The 20494-nt window shown below is 46.4% G+C and overlaps 1 protein-coding gene across 2 annotated transcripts in view; it reads left to right on the top strand.

Moving 5' to 3' along the window:
* The window catches only part of LOC126464854 (uncharacterized protein K02A2.6-like), a 394353-nt gene extending 386699 nt beyond the window's left edge, over positions 1-7654 (top strand). Inside the window, exon 3 of one of the 2 annotated variants that reach the window (XR_007585966.1) lies at positions 3746-3818. The gene's annotated coding sequence lies outside the window, so the exon portion shown is untranslated. Of the gene's footprint in view, positions 1-3745; positions 3819-7405 lie in introns of those variants that run through there. The other variant, XM_050096265.1, reaches the window with a different exon arrangement.
* Positions 7655-20494: the final 12840 nt, after the last annotated feature.

The raw sequence follows: 20494 nt of genomic DNA, 5'->3' as shown, positions 1-20494 counted from the left end.
TTTAGATGCCTATTTCAAAGAAACAGTTAATGTGGTTGCAAAGCGGTATACGTTTTTTCGTACAAAACGTACGGCCGGCCAAACTAATAGGGAGTGGGTAGCAACATTGCAAGGACTTACTAAGGACTGTGCCTTTGACTGTGACTGTGGTCTTTCTTGTTCAGATACAATGGTGCGTGATGCAATTGCACAGAACGTTTCTGATGTTCGGATACGGGAGCACATTTTGAAACTCGTTAATCCCTCCGTTCAACAAGTGATAGACATATTGGATAGACAAGACACGCTTGACTGTGCTCAGGAATCTTTTGAAACTTCGCCAGCTGTGTGTAACATTAACCGGCCCGCCGGGAGCGCTCGCGCTACGCGGCCCGGTCAACTGCCCTCGCGTACGTCCGCACAGCTGCCGCCGCGCGCTAAACCAGGTGTGCAGCGCCAGCACCCAAATGTAGTGAAATCATGCCCGCGGTGTGCTACTAGACATTCGCGTGAACATTGCCCGTCACGCCAAGCTATTTGCTTTTTCTGCAATAGGAAAGGACATGTTCAAACTGTTTGCCAGAAACAGCTCAGATCAGACACTCTTAATCATTCCAGGCCCTTTGCTTCGCGCCGGAATCGACCCAGGGACACTCAGGCTCGTGGACCTTCGCCCATGGACATTCATGTCGTTAATTCCACTTCGTCCAGTGCCACTCTTTCTAACAGTGACTGTGTTCGTCCCGCAAAAAGAGTTCATCAACGTCGCCGGAAATCACGTCCATTAGCAAGTGATTCTGTACCAGTGTCTATTCAAATTGCACAAAACAGTCGCTCTTGTCGTCAGCAGGACAATAAACTTTTTGTAGATTTGGACTTTAATGGCAAGGTCATACCATTCCAGCTCGATACCGGAGCTGCAGTTTCATTGCTCAATCACGACACGTACAAACAACTGGGCAAACCTCCGTTGCGTTCCGCAAATGTTAAGCTAACCACATATTCAGGACAGAAAATTCCTGTGTTAGGACAGTGCAGCCTTATTGCAACATACAAGGGACAAACAAAACTTGTGTCATATTACGTTCTTCGTTCTTCTACGGCAGTGAACTTGTTTGGCTTAGATTTATTTCAGTTGTTTAACATGTCTATTGTAAATCAGGTGCTATCAGTGAATCAAACTGTGCCTTCAGACAGTGTTTCTCGCTTATGTGACGAATTTGCAGACATTTTTGCACCAGGCTTAGGTTGCGCTAAAAACTATGAAGCACAATTGGAACTGAAGGTCAACGCGCAACCGAAATGTTTCAGAGCACGCAATGTTCCCCACGCATTGCGTGATGAGGTCGCAAGAACATTCAACGATCTAGCATCACACGGTGTGAGTGACTGTGCGCAATGCCTCTTCTCTTTCATTTCAGCTCCGCTTCATCGCTTACGCCGTAAAGGTGTTCCGTTCGTCTGGACGACGGAATGCGAACGCGCCTTTCGCCAGTTGAAATCGGCGTTGCTTTCTAATACTTGCCTCACGCCTTTCGATCCCCAGAAACCCCTTTTGTTGATGGTAGATGCATCAGATTTCGGGATCGGTGCTGTGCTTGCGCACAAAGTTGGCTCCCATGATCGCCCTATTGCCTTTGCGTCCAAATTGCTCTCGTCTGCGCAAAGAAATTACTCGCAGATAGAGAAAGAAGCTTTGGCTCTCGTGTTTGGTGTTACTAAGTTCCATGATTTCTTGTATGGTCGTCACTTCACCATCATCAAAGACCACAAACCTTTGACATCGCTTTTTCATCCGAACAAGCCTGTACCTCCGCGTACAGCGCAGAAATTCATTCGCTGGTCTATTTTCCTCTCGCAGTACCGCTACGATCTCTTGTATCGGTCCACTGCTAAGCACGGAAACGCCGATGCGTTGTCCCGTTTGCCTGTTGCTGAGGATAAAGCATTCGATTCTTCCGAACTTGCTTGCATGTTCATTGATTCGGAAACCGATGAAATGGTCGAATCGTTTCCGATTGATTTTCGTCGTGTAGCTACAGCCACAGCTGCTGACCCTGTCCTTGCTACTGTTCTGCGTTTTGTTGCTACGCAATGGCCTTTGTCCAAGTCTCGGATAGAGGATCCGTTGGTTCGCCGATTTTTTGCTCACAAGGAGAGACTTTTTGTTCGACGTGGTGTTTTGTTGTTGCGTTCTGATAATGATCAGTCCAGAGTCGTGGTCCCACGTTCGTTACAGTCCTCTGTTTTACGGCTTCTTCACCACGGACATTGGGGTATAGTGCGAACGAAACAACTTGCTCGTCAGCACTGTACTTGGTTCGGAATCGATGCTGCGATTACGAATATGTGTTCTTCTTGCATGGCGTGTGCCGAACAACAAGCCGCACCGCCGCGGAAAGTCTTTGCATGGCCAAAAGCCACTTCCCCTTGGCAACGCTTGCACATCGATTTTGCTGGTCCATTCTGGAATGCTCGATGGTTGGTTCTGGTCGACGCCTTCAGTAATTTTCCTTTTGTTGTCCGGATGTCTTCCACGACGTCCTCTGCCACCATCCAAGCGTTGTCTGCTATCTTTTGCATTGAAGGTCTTCCGCAGACTATTGTTTCCGACAATGGCCCACAATTCATGTCCACAGAATTTCAGTCATTCTGCCAGGCCAATGGTATTCAACATCTGACATCCGCGCCGTTTTCGCCTCAGTCAAACGGTGCCGCTGAACGATTGGTCCGGACTTTCAAGTCACAGATGTTGAAATTGAAAGAGTCGCATTCTCGGGAGGACGCATTGTTGCTCTTTTTGTCTTCGTATCGCTCTCAGCCCCGAGATGGTCGCTCGCCGGCTGAGTTGCTCCACGGTCGTCCTCATCGAACCTTGATGTCTTTGCTGCATCCGCCGCATCAGGTTCCTGTGCAGCGACAGACTCCTGCTTTTGCTCCAGGCGACGTTGTATTTTATCGCAACTATCGAGGTTCACGGCGTTGGCTCGCAGGGCGCATTCTTCGCTGCCTCGGCCACGCGATGTATTTGGTTTTGGGGGCCTCTGGTGAGGTGCGTCGGATTCTCAATCAGCTGCGCCTCTGTCGTCGCACGGGTTCTGCCGCTCCCCGTCTGCTTTCAGCGACGGTGCCGTCCGGTCAGCGCCCTGGGGACCCATCTACTGGCTCGCCTCATCCCCAGGTGTTACCGATGATGCCTTCCATTTTGCCCCATGGCGACGGGCCGCCGCCTGTTCTCCCGCCGGCGCCGCCCGCATTCGACGCTTTGCTGCAGCCGCCAAGCGCCTCCCTGGGTCACGCGCCGCCGATCGCTTCCCATGACCAGCTGTCCTCCGCCATGGAACTCTTGCCCGCTCCGGACCACATGACGTCTTCGCACGTCGGGTACCCCGACGCAATGGAGGTCGACCCTTCGGCCCCTCCTGTCTCTTTACGGGCGCATACACCGCATGTTGACGTGCACCCTGGACTAGGTTTTCAGGCGTTTCCTAGCTCCCCTCGCACCGAATGGCCGGGTGCGAGTGGCACAGCCTCGCCTGTTGTTAGGCTCCCCACCTCATCGCATACGTCAACATGGGGTCCTGCCCACGGCGGGTGGAAGCCTTATCTCACGACCGTTCGCCGATTTGCGGGGGAGGAATGTGGTGTCACCGCCAGACACCACACTTGCTAGGTGGTAGCTTAAATCGGCCGCGGTCCATTTAGTACATGTTGGACCCGCGTGTCGCCACTGTGTGATCGCAGACCTAGCGCCACCACAAGGCAGGTCTCGAGATACGATAGAGCACTCGCCCCAGTTGTACGGACGACATTGCTAGCGACAATACGGACGAAGCCTCCCTCTCATTTGCCGAGAGACAGTTACAATAGCCTTCTGCTAAGTCCATGGCTACGACCTAGCAAGGCGCCATTAGCCTTACCTAGTTTGAGAGTTATCGTATAAATGTCTCAAGAAGAACGCTGTATTCATCAAAGAATAAAAGTTAAGTATAAAGCAGCTACGTACTTTTCTTGCTACCATTCAATAGTTATCCTGTTCCAGACTTGACGCCAGTCGGCGTGTGTGTACGTGTGCCTTTCTTTCGGCTCCCTTCCCAGTGTGGCGTAACAAACTTGTTACGCCACAACATTTATAACATATCAGCTGACTGCTACGAGTCGCGCACATCCATGATTTGTCGATAGTAGAAGACAAACAATAAAACAGTTCCCCTCCCACATCCTCTAACCTAGCAGTGCTTGCGCTACTTACCCCTCTGCCCCTGAGGTAAGCGGCCAACTTTACTTACCTCACGGTCGAATTCACCAGTTTCAAAAGTAAGCACATTTTAAAATAGTATTGTCTCTGTGAACACTTCCGTTTCTGAGCACGAAACTTGGTCTTAAAAAGCTCGTAAAGCTAATTTTCGTTTCTGGTTTCCGCTGTTAGTTGCTAGATGCGTATTACTAGAAAATACACCTGACAACAGCGGGCCACACGAATACTTGCATTGGGCTGCAGTTCCTGTATTTTAATTTTGAATAATCGGTATTTTTCGGTATTTGTTGGTCAGTTATCATAGGCGTTATAATAATCGAGTAATAAAACCGGAACATCAATTAGCCATAAGAGCTGTGCTGAAGTTTTTCGTTTTTAAATAAACCTTTTTTTTAAAAAAAAAAGAGTAATTATTATTCGAAAAATTTCCATTGATTTGAAGTATTGATTTGTATTTGAAAATAAGAAAAGCGAACAGTGCTGTTTCAATAACAATGCCGACACAGATGAGCAACAAAGTCGTGACAGAAGAATTGTTGTAGCATTGCAGAGGCAATAAATAATGTCCCTGTTACCGTGTGCCGTGGCTTAAACTAGGCGTGTACGTGTGGTGTGCAAGCCTCATCACCATTTGGTCTATACTGAAGTTTCTCGCTGTTGTCGCCGAACATCCGTCATACTGCAGAGTGGCAAAAGAGCTAGTCATTTTATGACATAGCAATGAAGAGCAATGTTTCATTTTCTTTAAAAGATTGAAGATTTCTCTACCATTTCTATGAAATAATAAAAGAGGCAGGAAATCATGGTAACAGTAATAAGTTTAAAACTTAGTAACAATTCATTCATGGCAGGCTATTCAAGATAAATTGAAAGTAGCTGATCTGCTTAACAACAATTCGTTCTTGGTAAACGATAAAAATAGAAAGTAACTGATCTGCTGCCTATGTATACATAATATGCCTTTATTTGCTTGTAGCTCTTAAAACGGACAAATTAACACGAAAAACAAAACTAAAAGAATTAGAAGCAGTAGTAGAATACTGGTGATTTTTTTAAATATTCAACCACTTATCTCTTTTCGAGAAAAGCAGAACATCGTGGACGGACTAAGTTTTGTTGAGTTTAATTTAATAATTTGATTCTGTCTATCTTGAAAACGAGAGAGTCAATTTTTTTTTTCGACTTCTACGTTTATTACAGGAAATAATAAGAACAAAAGACCAAAAATCGGTTATTTCAGAAACTGGTCATTTTGGCTTTAACAGTCAGGTTTAAGTGGGGTAGAAAAAAAGATATAACCAAAAACTGATTCTTTCAGCGGTAACTACCATCCCTAGTGGGATGCCGCTGTTTTTATTGAGGGTGTTATTAGCTGTTTTGTTCTATAGATCTTCTGTTATTATGCTATATCTGAAGGAGTTCAGCACTTTGTTGATAGACATTTAGTGAAATGTAATTTCATGTTCATTTTCCAAACGTGTTCAGCTAAAATCAATTTGTCTAGCTGGCATAGTCGTAGGCGCCTCTTATGCTCAATCCGATTCTCTGTCATGCGCTGTCCACACCCGCATGGACCACTATCAGTACGCTTTCAGCCACTACTACCCACAGCCCCTACCACCCGTCTAGGAACCAACGGCGTCTGCAGAAATATTTCCAAGAGGGGGAGCAAGAGGCAGGGGGAGAGAACGCAAGACTCTAAAATTGCTATTTTTTATGTCAATGAGTTGGTCAGTTTCGAGACGTGTCATGCCACACGAATTAAATTTTGCAGGCAAAAAAAAAAAAAAAAAAAAAAAAAGCTTATGTCCCAGAGAACAGATGGTTATCCAGTCACTTGTGGAAGTATATGAGAATTCTGTAATGAACAAGAACTCTGGACTCCAGATTACAAGTGAAGGGGACAAATGCCCCGTCTTACCTCTACCCCTCCCTAGCGGACACTTAGACTATTAAGTGCACTGTCCTAATGACCTAAGATTTATTTGTATATTAAGGTGGATAATGAGCCAGTCCTGTCAGTCTCAAAGAGAAACTCAAAACATTTACCTCTTTACAGGAAGACTTAGAAGAACCGTGGCTAATACGGACAGTCCCCATTGTATCGCCATAGTCCCTGCACAAAGTCGCGCATTCACACCTTGGAATCAATCAGTTGGAGTACAGAAATATGCACATGTTAAACAATACAGCTTACAACTGGGATCAATCGACAAAGATCGGGTAAGTAACAACAATGACGGTTTATTTTTGAGTCATCAGTGTTCTGACTGGTTTGGCGCGGCTCGCCAGAAATTCCTTTTCTTTGGCAGCCTTTTCATCTCAGGTTAGAAACTGCAACCAACGTCCTCGATTATTTAATGGATGTATCCCTATCTCTACAGCTTTTACTCTGTACACCTCCCTCTATACCATGGAAGTTACTCTCTGATGTCTTAACAGATGCCCTGTCATCCTGTCCCTTCTTCTTATCAGTGTTTTCCACATATTCCTTTCCTCTCTGATACTGTGCAGAACCTCCTCATTACTGGCCTTATCAGCCCACCTAATTTCCAACATTCGTCTGTAGCACCACGTCTCAAATTCTTCGATTCTCTTCTGTTACTCTTTTGCCGCTGTCCATGTTTCACTACCACACAATGCTGTGCTCAAAACGTACATGTTCAAAAACTTCTTCGCCGACTCTATGGTTGACACCAGCAGACTTCTCTTGGCCAGGAAGGCCCTTTTTGCAAGTTCCAGTCTGCTTTTTACGTCCCCCCTGCTGCGTGCATAATAAGTAATTTTGCTGTCTAGGCAACAAAATTCCTTGACTTCGTCTGCTTCGTGATCATCAATCCTGAGAAGCTTTTTAGCAGCCATTTCTGCTACTTCTCATTACTTGCGTCTTTCTTCAATTTACTCTCAATCGATATTCTGTACTCATTAGACTGTTCACTCCATTCAGCAGATTCTGTACTTCATCTTCACCTTCACTAAGAGTAGTAATGTCATCAGCGAACCTTATCATTGATATCCTTTCACACTGAATTTTAATCCCACTGACAGTACAAAATTAACTATTATAACATGTTATATTAACATATGGATAATTAATTAATTTAGTGAATGTATGAGCATACAATTTTTACTCACTGTGGTGTCACCGCCAGACACCACACTTGCTAGGTGGTAGATTAAATCGGCCGCGGTCCATTTAGTACATGTCGGACCCGCGTGTCGCCACTGTGTGATCGCAGACCTAGCGCCACCACAAGGCAGGTCTCGAGATACGATAGGGCACTCGCCCCAGTTGTACGACGACATTGCTAGAGACAATACGGACGAAGCCTTCCTCTCATTTGCCGAGAGACAGTAGAATAGCCTTCTGCTAAGTCCATGGCTACGACCTAGCAAGGCGCCATTAGCCTTACATAGTTTGAGAATTATAGTATAAATGTCTCAAGAAGAATGCTGTAGTCATCAACTAATAAAGTTAAGTATAAAGCAGCTACGTACTTTTCTTGCTACCATTCAATAGTTATCCTGTTCCAGAATTCACGCCCGTCTGCGTTAGTCTAGCGTGCATTTTCAGCCATGTCGATCTACAAGGTGTTGGCCCAGCTGCCGACACATCACATGGCGACGAGTCTACAAAGGATCTTGTGTTTTACTTTGCCCTAATTTATTTGTGTCATGGCTTCGCCACATTCTCCAGATGTACTGTCCGAATTTTATCGCTTGCAGAATCAGCAGACGCAGGCGTTATTGGATGCCCTTGGACAGCTCGTCCAGGGTCAACGTGCACTGCCACACGATGCGGCAGCCGCCGCTTCACCGCTACCGCAGCCACAACCTGCCGTTGCACCACCATTTCGAAGTTTTAATGAAACCCACGAGACTTGGCGGGAATGGTCCCGCCAGTTTGCCTTCCACCTCGCCGCCTACAGAATTCAAGGTAATGAGCGGCAGCCGTTTTTGCTTTCTTGTGTTGGTGTGTCCACCTACCGTGTGATAGTGAAATTGTTTCCCCGACGCGACGTAGCAACTCTGTCCTACGAGGAAATTTTGTCTGCTTTAGATGCCTATTTCAAAGAAACAGTTAATGTGGTTGCAAAGCGGTATACGTTTTTTCGTACAAAACGTACGGCCGGCCAAACTAATAGGGAGTGGGTAGCAACATTGCAAGGACTTACTAGGGACTGTGCCTTTGACTGTGACTGTGGTCTTTCTTGTTCAGATACAATGGTGCGTGATGAAATTGCACAGAACGTTTCTGATGTTCGGATACGGGAGCACATTTTGAAACTCGTTAATCCCTCCGTTCAACAAGTGATAGACATATTGGATAGACAAGACACGCTTGACTGTGCTCAGGAATCTTTTGAAACTTCGCCAGCTGTGTGTAACATTAACCGGCCCGCCGGGAGCGCTCGCGCTACGCGGCCCGGTCAACTGCCCTCGCGTACGTCCGCACAGCTGCCGCCGCGCGCTAAACCAGGTGTGCAGCGCCAGCACCCAAATGTAGTGAAATCATGCCCGCGGTGTGCTACTAGACATTCGCGTGAACATTGCCCGTCACGCCAAGCTATTTGCTTTTTCTGCAATAGGAAAGGACATGTTCAAACTGTTTGCCAGAAACAGCTCAGATCAGACACTCTTAATCATTCCAGGCCCTTTGCTTCGCGCCGGAATCGACCCAGGGACACTCAGGCTCGTGGACCTTCGCCCATGGACATTCATGTCGTTAATTCCACTTCGTCCAGTGCCACTCTTTCTAACAGTGACTGTGTTCGTCCCGCAAAAAGAGTTCATCAACGTCGCCGGAAATCACGTCCATTAGCAAGTGATTCTGTACCAGTGTCTATTCAAATTGCACAAAACAGTCGCTCTTGTCGTCAGCAGGACAATAAACTTTTTGTAGATTTGGACTTTAATGGCAAGGTCATACCATTCCAGCTCGATACCGGAGCTGCAGTTTCATTGCTCAATCACGACACGTACAAACAACTGGGCAAACCTCCGTTGCGTTCCGCAAATGTTAAGCTAACCACATATTCAGGACAGAAAATTCCTGTGTTAGGACAGTGCAGCCTTATTGCAACATACAAGGGACAAACAAAACTTGTGTCATATTACGTTCTTCGTTCTTCTACGGCAGTGAACTTGTTTGGCTTAGATTTATTTCAGTTGTTTAACATGTCTATTGTAAATCAGGTGCTATCAGTGAATCAAACTGTGCCTTCAGACAGTGTTTCTCGCTTATGTGACGAATTTGCAGACATTTTTGCACCAGGCTTAGGTTGCGCTAAAAACTATGAAGCACAATTGGAACTGAAGGTCAACGCGCAACCGAAATGTTTCAGAGCACGCAATGTTCCCCACGCATTGCGTGATGAGGTCGCAAGAACATTCAACGATCTAGCATCACACGGTGTGAGTGACTGTGCGCAATGCCTCTTCTCTTTCATTTCAGCTCCGCTTCATCGCTTACGCCGTAAAGGTGTTCCGTTCGTCTGGACGACGGAATGCGAACGCGCCTTTCGCCAGTTGAAATCGGCGTTGCTTTCTAATACTTGCCTCACGCCTTTCGATCCCCAGAAACCCCTTTTGTTGATGGTAGATGCATCAGATTTCGGGATCGGTGCTGTGCTTGCGCACAAAGTTGGCTCCCATGATCGCCCTATTGCCTTTGCGTCCAAATTGCTCTCGTCTGCGCAAAGAAATTACTCGCAGATAGAGAAAGAAGCTTTGGCTCTCGTGTTTGGTGTTACTAAGTTCCATGATTTCTTGTATGGTCGTCACTTCACCATCATCAAAGACCACAAACCTTTGACATCGCTTTTTCATCCGAACAAGCCTGTACCTCCGCGTACAGCGCAGAAATTCATTCGCTGGTCTATTTTCCTCTCGCAGTACCGCTACGATCTCTTGTATCGGTCCACTGCTAAGCACGGAAACGCCGATGCGTTGTCCCGTTTGCCTGTTGCTGAGGATAAAGCATTCGATTCTTCCGAACTTGCTTGCATGTTCATTGATTCGGAAACCGATGAAATGGTCGAATCGTTTCCGATTGATTTTCGTCGCGTAGCTACAGCCACAGCTGCTGACCCTGTCCTTGCTACTGTTCTGCGTTTTGTTGCTACGCAATGGCCTTTGTCCAAGTCTCGGATAGAGGATCCGTTGGTTCGCCGATTTTTTGCTCACAAGGAGAGACTTTTTGTTCGACGTGGTGTTTTGTTGTTGCGTTCTGATAATGATCAGTCCAGAGTCGTGGTCCCACGTTCGTTACAGTCCTCTGTTTTACGGCTTCTTCACCACGGACATTGGGGTATAGTGCGAACGAAACAACTTGCTCGTCAGCACTGTACTTGGTTCGGAATCGATGCTGCGATTACGAATATGTGTTCTTCTTGCATGGCGTGTGCCGAACAACAAGCCGCACCGCCGCGGAAAGTCTTTGTATGGCCAAAAGCCACTTCCCCTTGGCAACGCTTGCACATCGATTTTGCTGGTCCATTCTGGAATGCTCGATGGTTGGTTCTGGTCGACGCCTTCAGTAATTTTCCTTTTGTTGTCCGGATGTCTTCCACGACGTCCTCCGCCACCATCCAAGCGTTGTCTGCTATCTTTTGCATTGAAGGTCTTCCGCAGACTATTGTTTCCGACAATGGCCCACAATTCATGTCCGCAGAATTTCAGTCATTCTGCCAGGCCAATGGTATTCAACATCTGACATCCGCGCCGTTTTCGCCTCAGTCCAACGGTGCCGCTGAACGATTGGTCCGGACTTTCAAGTCACAGATGTTGAAATTGAAAGAGTCGCATTCTCGGGAGGCCGCATTGTTGATCTTTTTGTCTTCGTATCGCTCTCAGCCCCGAGATGGTCGCTCGCCGGCTGAGTTGCTCCACGGTCGTCCTCATCGCACCTTGATGTCTTTGCTGCATCCGCCGCATCAGGTTCCTGTGCAGCGGCAGACTCCTGCTTTTGCTCCAGGCGACGTTGTATTTTATCGCAACTATCGAGGTTCACGGCGTTGGCTCGCAGGGCGCATTCTTCGCTGCCTCGGCCGCGCGATGTATTTGGTTTTGGGGGCCTCTGGTGAGGTGCGTCGGCATCTCAATCAGCTGCGCCTCTGTCGTCGCACGGGTTCTGCCGCTCCCCGTCTGCTTTCAGCGACGGTGCCGTCCGGTCAGCGCCCTGGGGACCCATCTACTGGCTCGCCTCATCCCCAGGTGTTACCGACGATGCCTTCCATTTTGCCCCATGGCGACGCGCCGCCGCAGCGGCCGCCGCCGCCGCCGCCTGTTCTCCCGCCGGCGCCGCCCGCATTCGACGCTTCGCTGCAGCCGCCAAGCGCCTCCCTGGGTCACGCGCCGCCGATCGCTTCCCGTGACCAGCTGTCCTCCGCCATGGAACTGTTGCCCGCTCCGGACCACATGACGTCATCGCGCGTCGGGTACCCCGACGCAATGGAGGTCGACCCTTCGGCCCCTCCTGTCTCATTACGGGCGCATACACCGCATGTTGACGTGCACCCTGGACTAGGTTTTCAGGCGTTTCCTAGCTCCCCTCGGACCGAATGGCCGGGTGCGGGTGGTACAGCCTCGCCTGTTGTTAGGCTCCCCGCATACGTCAACATGGGGTCCTCCCCACGGCGGGCAGAAGCCTTATCTCACGACCGTTCGCCGATTTGCGGGGGAGGAATGTGGTGTCACCGCCAGACACCACACTTGCTAGGTGGTAGATTAAATCGGCCGCGGTCCATTTAGTACATGTCGGACCCGCGTGTCGCCACTGTGTGATCGCAGACCTAGCGCCACCACAAGGCAGGTCTCGAGATACGATAGGGCACTCGCCCCAGTTGTACGACGACATTGCTAGAGACAATACGGACGAAGCCTTCCTCTCATTTGCCGAGAGACAGTAGAATAGCCTTCTGCTAAGTCCATGGCTACGACCTAGCAAGGCGCCATTAGCCTTACATAGTTTGAGAATTATAGTATAAATGTCTCAAGAAGAATGCTGTAGTCATCAACTAATAAAGTTAAGTATAAAGCAGCTACGTACTTTTCTTGCTACCATTCAATAGTTATCCTGTTCCAGAATTCACGCCCGTCTGCGTTAGTCTAGCGTGTATTTTCAGACATCTCGATCTACAAGGTGTTGGCCCAGCTGCCGACACATCACTCACAGTTAGAAATGGTACTTGCATATGTATACATATAGTATTTCTCACTATAAAACAGGTAAACATCAATGTACCGTACTGTATAAACTGTGAAATAAAATAAAACGGTCTTACTTCACTGAGATCCTGTCTATCTTCTTTACCTTCATACGGAGTCTGTATACCGACTTCCTCTGGAGACCTTGTAGTAATGGGTTCAAACGGCTCTAAGCACTATGGGACGTAATATCTGAGGTCTTCAGTTCCTGTAGTACTGGGTGACAACCAGACCAATTCAACTTTTTCGAAAAAGGAACTTTTCTCTCTCTCTCTTTTTTTTTTTATTTTTTTTTTACTCGTTCAGCTTCTTGTGTTCTCTCCTAAATTATGTTCATTTTTTTCGTGTCATTGTAGTGACAAAATGGGCCAAATACTCCATAGCTTGCCTCCTTTTGCTTATGTTTTTCCAAGATAATTTCTGAAGACACGGGTGGGCCTGAAAAATATTCAATTATTTACAGTGTTGTCTCCATGGCTGGCAAGTAGAAACTAACTCGGAAAACGTTCAGAACGTATTAATTCGCGTAACATTGTCAGATGTTCCCCGCTTCGGTGGGAACCTGAGACCTGCGACTTTTCTATCGCGACGATCGCGGTACACGAGAAAAATGTCATGGAACAGCTGTGAAACTTCTTCTGCGACTTTGTCACTAGGTGCGTACGCGGCTTAAAAGAATAGTTCACCAAACCTTGGATAGATATGTACCTAGTAGAACAGTTCATGATGGAAGGGACGCTGTTCCGCCACCCCCCCCCCCCCCCCCCCTCTCGTGGAATAAAAACAAACTTCCAAAGGAACAGTGACTACTAAATAATAGATGCAAGATCAAGCTTACAGCTATGTATGGGGAAATGCTGATTGATTAGTGTTTGGCTGTCAAGACAGCAATGCATGAATCCTTCAGTAACTGCCGTAGCAGAGTCTTATCTAACAAATCTCAAATTCTGGTCATATGTAAAGGCTGTCAGTGACACCAAGGTTAGTGTGCAAACACTCATGGGTGGCATAGGAACTGAGACTGAGGGTAGTGAAGCAAAAGCAGAGAAGCTTAATTCCATTTTAAAATGCTGCTGTACTAAGGAAGACATAGAGGTAGTGTTCCAACCCAATTCTAACACGACTCCAAAGTTGTGTGATACAGATATTAGTGCCGGCGGCGTTGAAAAACAGCTGAAATCACTAAAATTAAACAAGGCTGCAGGGCCCGATGAAATTCCTGTCAGATTCTGTACGTGGTTTGTGGGTTAGTTAGTGTGGAGTCTTGCCCACTCGTCTCGTATAGAGTGCCTAAGGAATGCTGTGTTCTCGGAATGCTATACAACAATTCAAGCAAATAACATTAGCAATTTTATTTCAATAAAGCAGATCGACAATGCTTAACTTTGAAATAACAAAGATGTCGCAAGCGATGGGCGACATGCAACCAGTAATGTTCTTCGCTATAGGCAATGTCCAAACAAGCTATGGATATGGATCACTAATAACTTTGTTAGGCAGCGCTAGTACTCTGCGAATACTGTCTGTTAATGTCCAGCCGAGGCTGGCAAGAGCGGCGCTTATGCTCATTTCTGCTAGATGCCGCTCCTATCGTGGTGACGTCCTGGTCAGCGTGCTATTGGCCGACTTCGCCTCAGCACCTTCTCTGGCCTTGCGTTCTTCCTCTTCCTTCCGGCGCTTTTGGTTACGCAACAATAGTTAGCTTCAGTTTTAACAATAATATACTGTAGATCCCTTGAAAAAAACTATCGCCTGTGACAGAAGAAAGCACGGATCACATCTGCCTACTAAATGGAGGGAGCAGAAGGGATCCATAAAATTACAGTTGTATCTCGTTGTCCTCTCAGCTCACGATATGTTCTAGGATTCTACAAAAGTTAAACATAATGAGGTATGTCTAACAGAATTATCTCCTCCATTTCAACCAGCATGGATTACGAAAACATATATAGTCGGAAACCCAACTCACATTTTTCTCACGTGACATCCTGAAAGCCACGGACCAAGTTATTCCTTGCCTTCCTAAAAGCATTTCACTCTGTTCTACACCAACGATTATTATTGAAAGGACGTAGACATGGAGTATCAAACAAAATTTATGACTATGTGGCGGGCTCCATATCGGGAGGTGACTGTTAATATGTGCTTAGATTGATGGCTCAACTTGACACTTTTCCGATCCTGGTCGCGGAGGAATTATCAACTTCGATCTAGGTGCCACACCAGAAAAAGGTACCTAAAATATAGCCACATCAAAAGCACAAAGTTCAGTTAAGCTGTAGAAACTAATTTAAACTGCCATCTGACTACGAAAAGCTGATTATCTCTCGTCACTACGCGCAATTTGTAGAATGTTCAGTGCTTGTAAATAATTATTAAGTGCAAGGAATAAGCGTTGAACAGTTCGTGCTTACTTTTTGGTAAAATCAAGTCCTTCACATAGTTACTTCCAAGTATGAAGAAGTAACAGTAAGCTGCTGCTCGTATATTCTGAAAACGCGTACTGCATACACTGCACCTCGTGTTCCCTAACTGGCTTTAATTATTTCAGTTAATGCCAATTCATTATTGATCATCAATAAAAATATTGGCTTCGCGCAAAATAAAGTACATCAGCCCGTGAATACACACGACGAACAACTGGATATCACAACCATGATTTCAGAGGCTTTATACAGGGTGATTCAAAAAGAATACCACAACTTTAGGAATTTAAAACTCTGCAACGACAAAAGGCAGAGCTAAGCACTATCTGTCGGCGAATTAAGGGAGCTATAAAGTTTCATTTAGTTGTACATTTCTTCGCTTGAGGCGCTGTTGACTAGGCGTCAGCGTCAGTTGATGCTAAGATGGCGACCGCTCAACAGAAAGCTTTTTGTGTTATTGAGTACGGCAGAAGTGAATCGACGACAGTTGTTCAGCGTGCATTTCGAACGAAGTATGGTGTTAAACCTCCTGATAGGTAGTGTATTAAACGTTGGTATAAACAGTTTACAGAGAATGGGTGTTTGTGCAAAGGGAAAAGTTCTGGACGGCCGAGAACGAGTGATGAAAATGTAACACGCATCCAGCAAGCATTTGTTCACAGCCCAGGAAAATCGACTCGCAGAGCTAGCAGAGAGCTGCAAATTCCACAATCAACTGTATGGAGAGTCCTACGAAAAAGGCTAGTTATGAAACCTTATCGTCTGAAATTGGTTCAAGCACTGTCTGCAGCTGATAAGATTAAAAGAATCGATTTCTGTGATTTTATCCTTGCTGAGAAAGTCAACCGTCACAATGTCTGTATATGGGGCACTGAGAATCCGCGGGAAACAACTCAGTATGAACGTGACTCGCCTAAGGTGAACGTTTTCTGTGCCATTTCAGCCAATAAAGTTTTTGGTCCCTTTTTCTTCGAAGGTGCTACTGTAACTGGACTACAGTATCTGGAGATGTTAGAGAATTGGCTGTTCCCTCAGCTCGAACAAGAAGCACAATTCATATTTCAGCAGGATGGAGCGCCACCACATTGGCACTTATCTGTCCGTAACTACCTGAATGTCAACTACCCGAGGCGATGGACCGGCTGCCACGCAGCCCGTGACAGAGCACTTCATCACTGGCCTCCAAGAAGCCCTGATCTTACCCCCAGCGATTTTTTCTTATGGGGGTATGTTAAGGATATGGTGTTTTGGCCACCTCTCCCAGCCATCATTGATGATTTGAAACGAGAAATAACAGCAGCTATCCAAACTGTTACGCCTGATATGCTACAGAGAGTGTGGAACGAGTTGGAGTATCGGGTTGATATTGCTCGAGTGTCTGGAGGGGGCCATATTGAACATCTCTGAACTTGTTTTTGAGTGAAAAAAAACCTTTTTAAATACTCTTTGTAGTGATGTATAACAGAAGGTTATATTATGTTTCTTTCATTAAATACACATTTTTAAAGTTGTGGTATTCTTTTTGAATCACCCTGTATTGCAGCATTATTCCAAACACTCCTTGGCTGCTGGAGTATTTTTTGTATTTTCGGTCAACTGTCGCCGCTCATGCAACCTTGCCTGCATACTCTCATCTCTTCCAGCTCTTCCGGATTTACTGTGTGGGTCGTTATAAAAGATCTCTTCTGTACCTTATTTTCCACAAACACTGGGACAAATACATACCCCTACTTGCAGTTTGCTTGACCGTTCGGCGGTGCTGGTCATTAAGAATCTCCTATCTTGACGACATACTCGAGAGATAAGTACTGACGGTCGCATGAGATGCACCGTCGCAACTGGATTGAGAATTTCTTGGTAGGTAGAATACAGTACATTATCACGGCTGTCGGCCCTGAGCCAGCCGGCGTGGCCGAGCGGTACTAGGCGCTACAGTCTGGAACCGCGCGACCGCTACGCTCGCAGGTTCGAATCCTGCCTCGGGTATGGATGTGTGTGATGTCCTTAGGTTAATTAGGTTTAAGTAGATCTAAGTTCTTGGGGACTGATGACCTCAGAAGTCCCATATTGCTCAGATCCATTTGAACCATTTTTGTCCGCCCAGATAGCTGAGTGGTCACCGTGATGGACTGCCGTCCTACAGGCCCAGGTTCGATTCCAGGCTAGGTCAGGGAATTTTCTCCTCTCGGAGACTGGGTGTTGTGTTGTCTTCATTATCATTTCATCGTCATCCGGCGCACAGGTCGCCCAATGTGACGTCGAATGTAGTAAGACCTGAACCACGGCGGCCGGACCTGCCCCGCAAGGGGCCTTCCGGCGAATGACTGCAAACGCTCATTTCCATTTCCACTGTCATGGCTGCGAGTCACCAGCGTAACTACACCCCAGTCACATGAATATGACCTGTCAAAAGCCTAAACAGCGGATCGCTGCGAGACGTGTAGGAAGAGATGGTACCAACAGGGATGTGGAGCCATGGCCAGCTGCACTATGCTTCTTCGTTGAAGATCCATAACGCGAACAGTCCAATTGAGGCGGTCACGCAGATTTTCGACTGGGTTTTAATACGAGGAGTTTGGAGGACACGGGAGTACAGTAGACTCATCCTGGTGCTCTTTGAACCACGCACGTAAACTGCGACCTGCTGAGGCAAAACAAGCAGCATGTAGGGATGGTAATAGCCCCAAGGATAGATGCTTACTTGCCTGGATCCAAAGTGCCTTCCAGAATGACGTGATCGCGCAGAGAATGCCCCGGAATCGTACCCCAGACCATGAAGCTCGCTCCTCCGCCCTAAGACCCTTCCGGCAACTGCTGCTGGGTGTTTGCTTTCAGCCGTTTCACGCTGTAAGCGCCAACGGCCATCTCTGCAACGGAGCACAAAGCATGATTTATATGAAGAGGCCAGCCGTCGCCACTCAGTGGGCGTCGAGTTGCGAAACTGGTCGGTAAATTCCATCCTTCGTAGCCGATGAACATCAGTCAGGATAGGTGCATGAATCGCAGACCTGCTGCGGATGCCCTTACGCAACGACGTTCGCTGAACGCTCGTCGAGAAGACGCTGTTGGTAGCCCTTTGGTTCACCTGGGCGGGCAGGTGCTCAACAGTTGCACGTCTATTCGCCCGTACACACCTCTGCAGCCGTCATCCGCGCCTGTCATCTATGGACTATGGTGCACGAGAGCTGCCTCTGCGCCGTTTCTGGATAGCGTCATTTTGCCATAGTGTACTTTAACAGCGACAGCATTCGAATAGTTTACAAATAGTTTCGCAAAAGCTTTCATCCCTGGCCCGAAAGCCAATGATCATGAACGATAGATAAATCTCTTCTTTTCCGCATTACGACAACGACTGCACTGTATTCCTCGTCCTTCCCACACGCTCGATATACCCTCCGCTGCTGTTGCTGTCATCTGTCGTTTGTGAGTGGTTATTGCACGTTGTCGCCGAACATAGATTAATCTGACCGAATCGTGTAGAACTAATTTCAGCCGTGCGCAAGGGAAAATCATTGCGACCCTTGTTGATATTGCTTATTTACGATCTGGTAGACAGTATTAACCTGAGACTCTTCGCACCTGAACTAGTTATCCGTTGTTGTTGTTGTGGTCTTCAGTCCTGAGACTGGTTTGATGCAGCTCTCCATGATACTCTACCCTGTGCAAGCTTCTTCATCTCCCAGTACCTATTGCAGCCTACATCCCTCTGAATCTGCTTAATGTATTCATCTCTTGGTCTTCTTCTACGATTTTTACCCTCCACGCTGCCCTCCAATACTAAATTGGTGATCCCTCGATGCCTCATAACGTGTCCTACCAACCGATCCCTTCTTCTAGTCAAGTTGTGCCACAAACTCTTCTTCTCCACAATCCTATTCAGTACCTCCTCATTAGTTATGTGATCTACCCATCTAATCTTCAGCATTCTTCTGTAGCACCACATTTCGAAAGCTTCTATCCTCTTCTTGTCCAAACTAGTTATCGTCCATGTTTCACTTCCATACATGGCTACACTCCATACAAATACTTTCACTACTTCCTGACAGTTAAATCTATACTCTATGTTAACAAATTTCTCTTCTTCAGAAACGCTGTCCTTGCCATTGCCAGTCTACATTTTATATCCTCTCTATTTCGACCACCGTCAGTTATTTTACTCCCCAAATAGCAAAACTCCTTTACTACTTTAAGTGTCTCATTTCCTAATCTAATTCCCTCAGCATCACCCGAGTTAACTCGACTACATTCCATTATCCTCGTTTTGCTTTTGTTGATGTTCATCTTATATGCTCCTTTCAAGACACTGTCCATTCCGTTCAACTGCTCTTCCAAGTCCTTTGCTGTCTCTACAGAATTACAATGCCGGCCGAAGTGGCCGTGCGGTTAAAGGCGCTGCAGTCTGGAACCGCAAGACCGCTACGGTCGCAGGTTCGAATCCTGCCTCGGGCATGGATGTTTGTGATGTCCTTAGGTTAGTTAGGTTTAACTAGTTCTAAGTTCTAGGAAGCCCACGAAGCCCACGCCTACTACAGTAGTACAAGTTTATATGCCAACTAGCTCTGCAGATGACGAAGAAATTGAAGAAATGTATGATGAAATAAAAGAAATTATTCAGATTGTGAAGGGAGACGAAAATTTAATAGTCATGGGTGACTGGAATTCGAGTGTAGGAAATGGGAGAGAAGGAAACATAGTAGGTGAATATGGATTGGGGGACAGAAATGAAAGAGGAAGCCGCCTGGTCGAATTTTGCACAGAGCACAACATAATCATAACTAACACTTGGTTTAAGAATCATGAAAGAAGGTTGTATACATGGAAGAACCCTGGAGATACTAAAAGGTATCAGATAGATTATATAATGGTAAGACAGAGATTTAGGAACCAGGTTTTAAATTGTAAGACATTTCCAGGGGCAGATGTGGACTCTGACCACAATCTATTGGTTATGACCTGTAGATTAAAACTGAAGAAACTGCAAAAAGGTGGGAATTTAAGGAGATGGGACCTGGATAAACTAAAAGAACCAGAGGTTGTACAGAGATTCAGGGAGAGCATAAGGGAGCAATTGACAGGGATGGGGGAAATAAATACAGTCGAAGAAGAATGGGTAGCTTTGAGGGATGAAGTAGTGAAGGCAGCAGAGGATCAAGTAGGTAAAAAGACGAGGGCTAGTAGAAATCCTTGGGTAACAGAAGAAATATTGAATTTAATTGATGAAAGGAGAAAATATAAAAATGCAGTAAGTGAAACAGGTAAAAAGGAATACAAACGTCTCAAAAATGAGATCGACAGGAAGTGCAAAATGGCTAAGCAGGGATGGCTAGAGGACAAATGTAAGGATGTAGAGGCCTATCTCACTAGGGGTAAGATAGATACCGCCTATAGGAAAATTAAAGAGACCTTTGGAGATAAGAGAACGACTTGTATGAATATCAAGAGCTCAGATGGAAACCCAGTTCTAAGCAAAGAAGGGAAAGCAGAAAGGTGGAAGGAGTATATAGAGGGTTTATACAAGGGCGATGTACTTGAGGACAATATTATGGAAATGGAAGAGTATGTAGATGAAGATGAAATGGGAGATATGATACTGCGTGAAGAGTTTGACAGAGCACTAAAAGAC

The sequence above is a fragment of the Schistocerca serialis genome, chromosome 1, assembly GCF_023864345.2.
Source record: "Schistocerca serialis cubense isolate TAMUIC-IGC-003099 chromosome 1, iqSchSeri2.2, whole genome shotgun sequence".
Taxonomy (NCBI): Eukaryota; Metazoa; Arthropoda; class Insecta; order Orthoptera; family Acrididae; genus Schistocerca; species Schistocerca serialis.
Note: the sequence above shows the minus strand (reverse complement) of the source record. Positions and strands in the feature narration are given on the sequence as shown.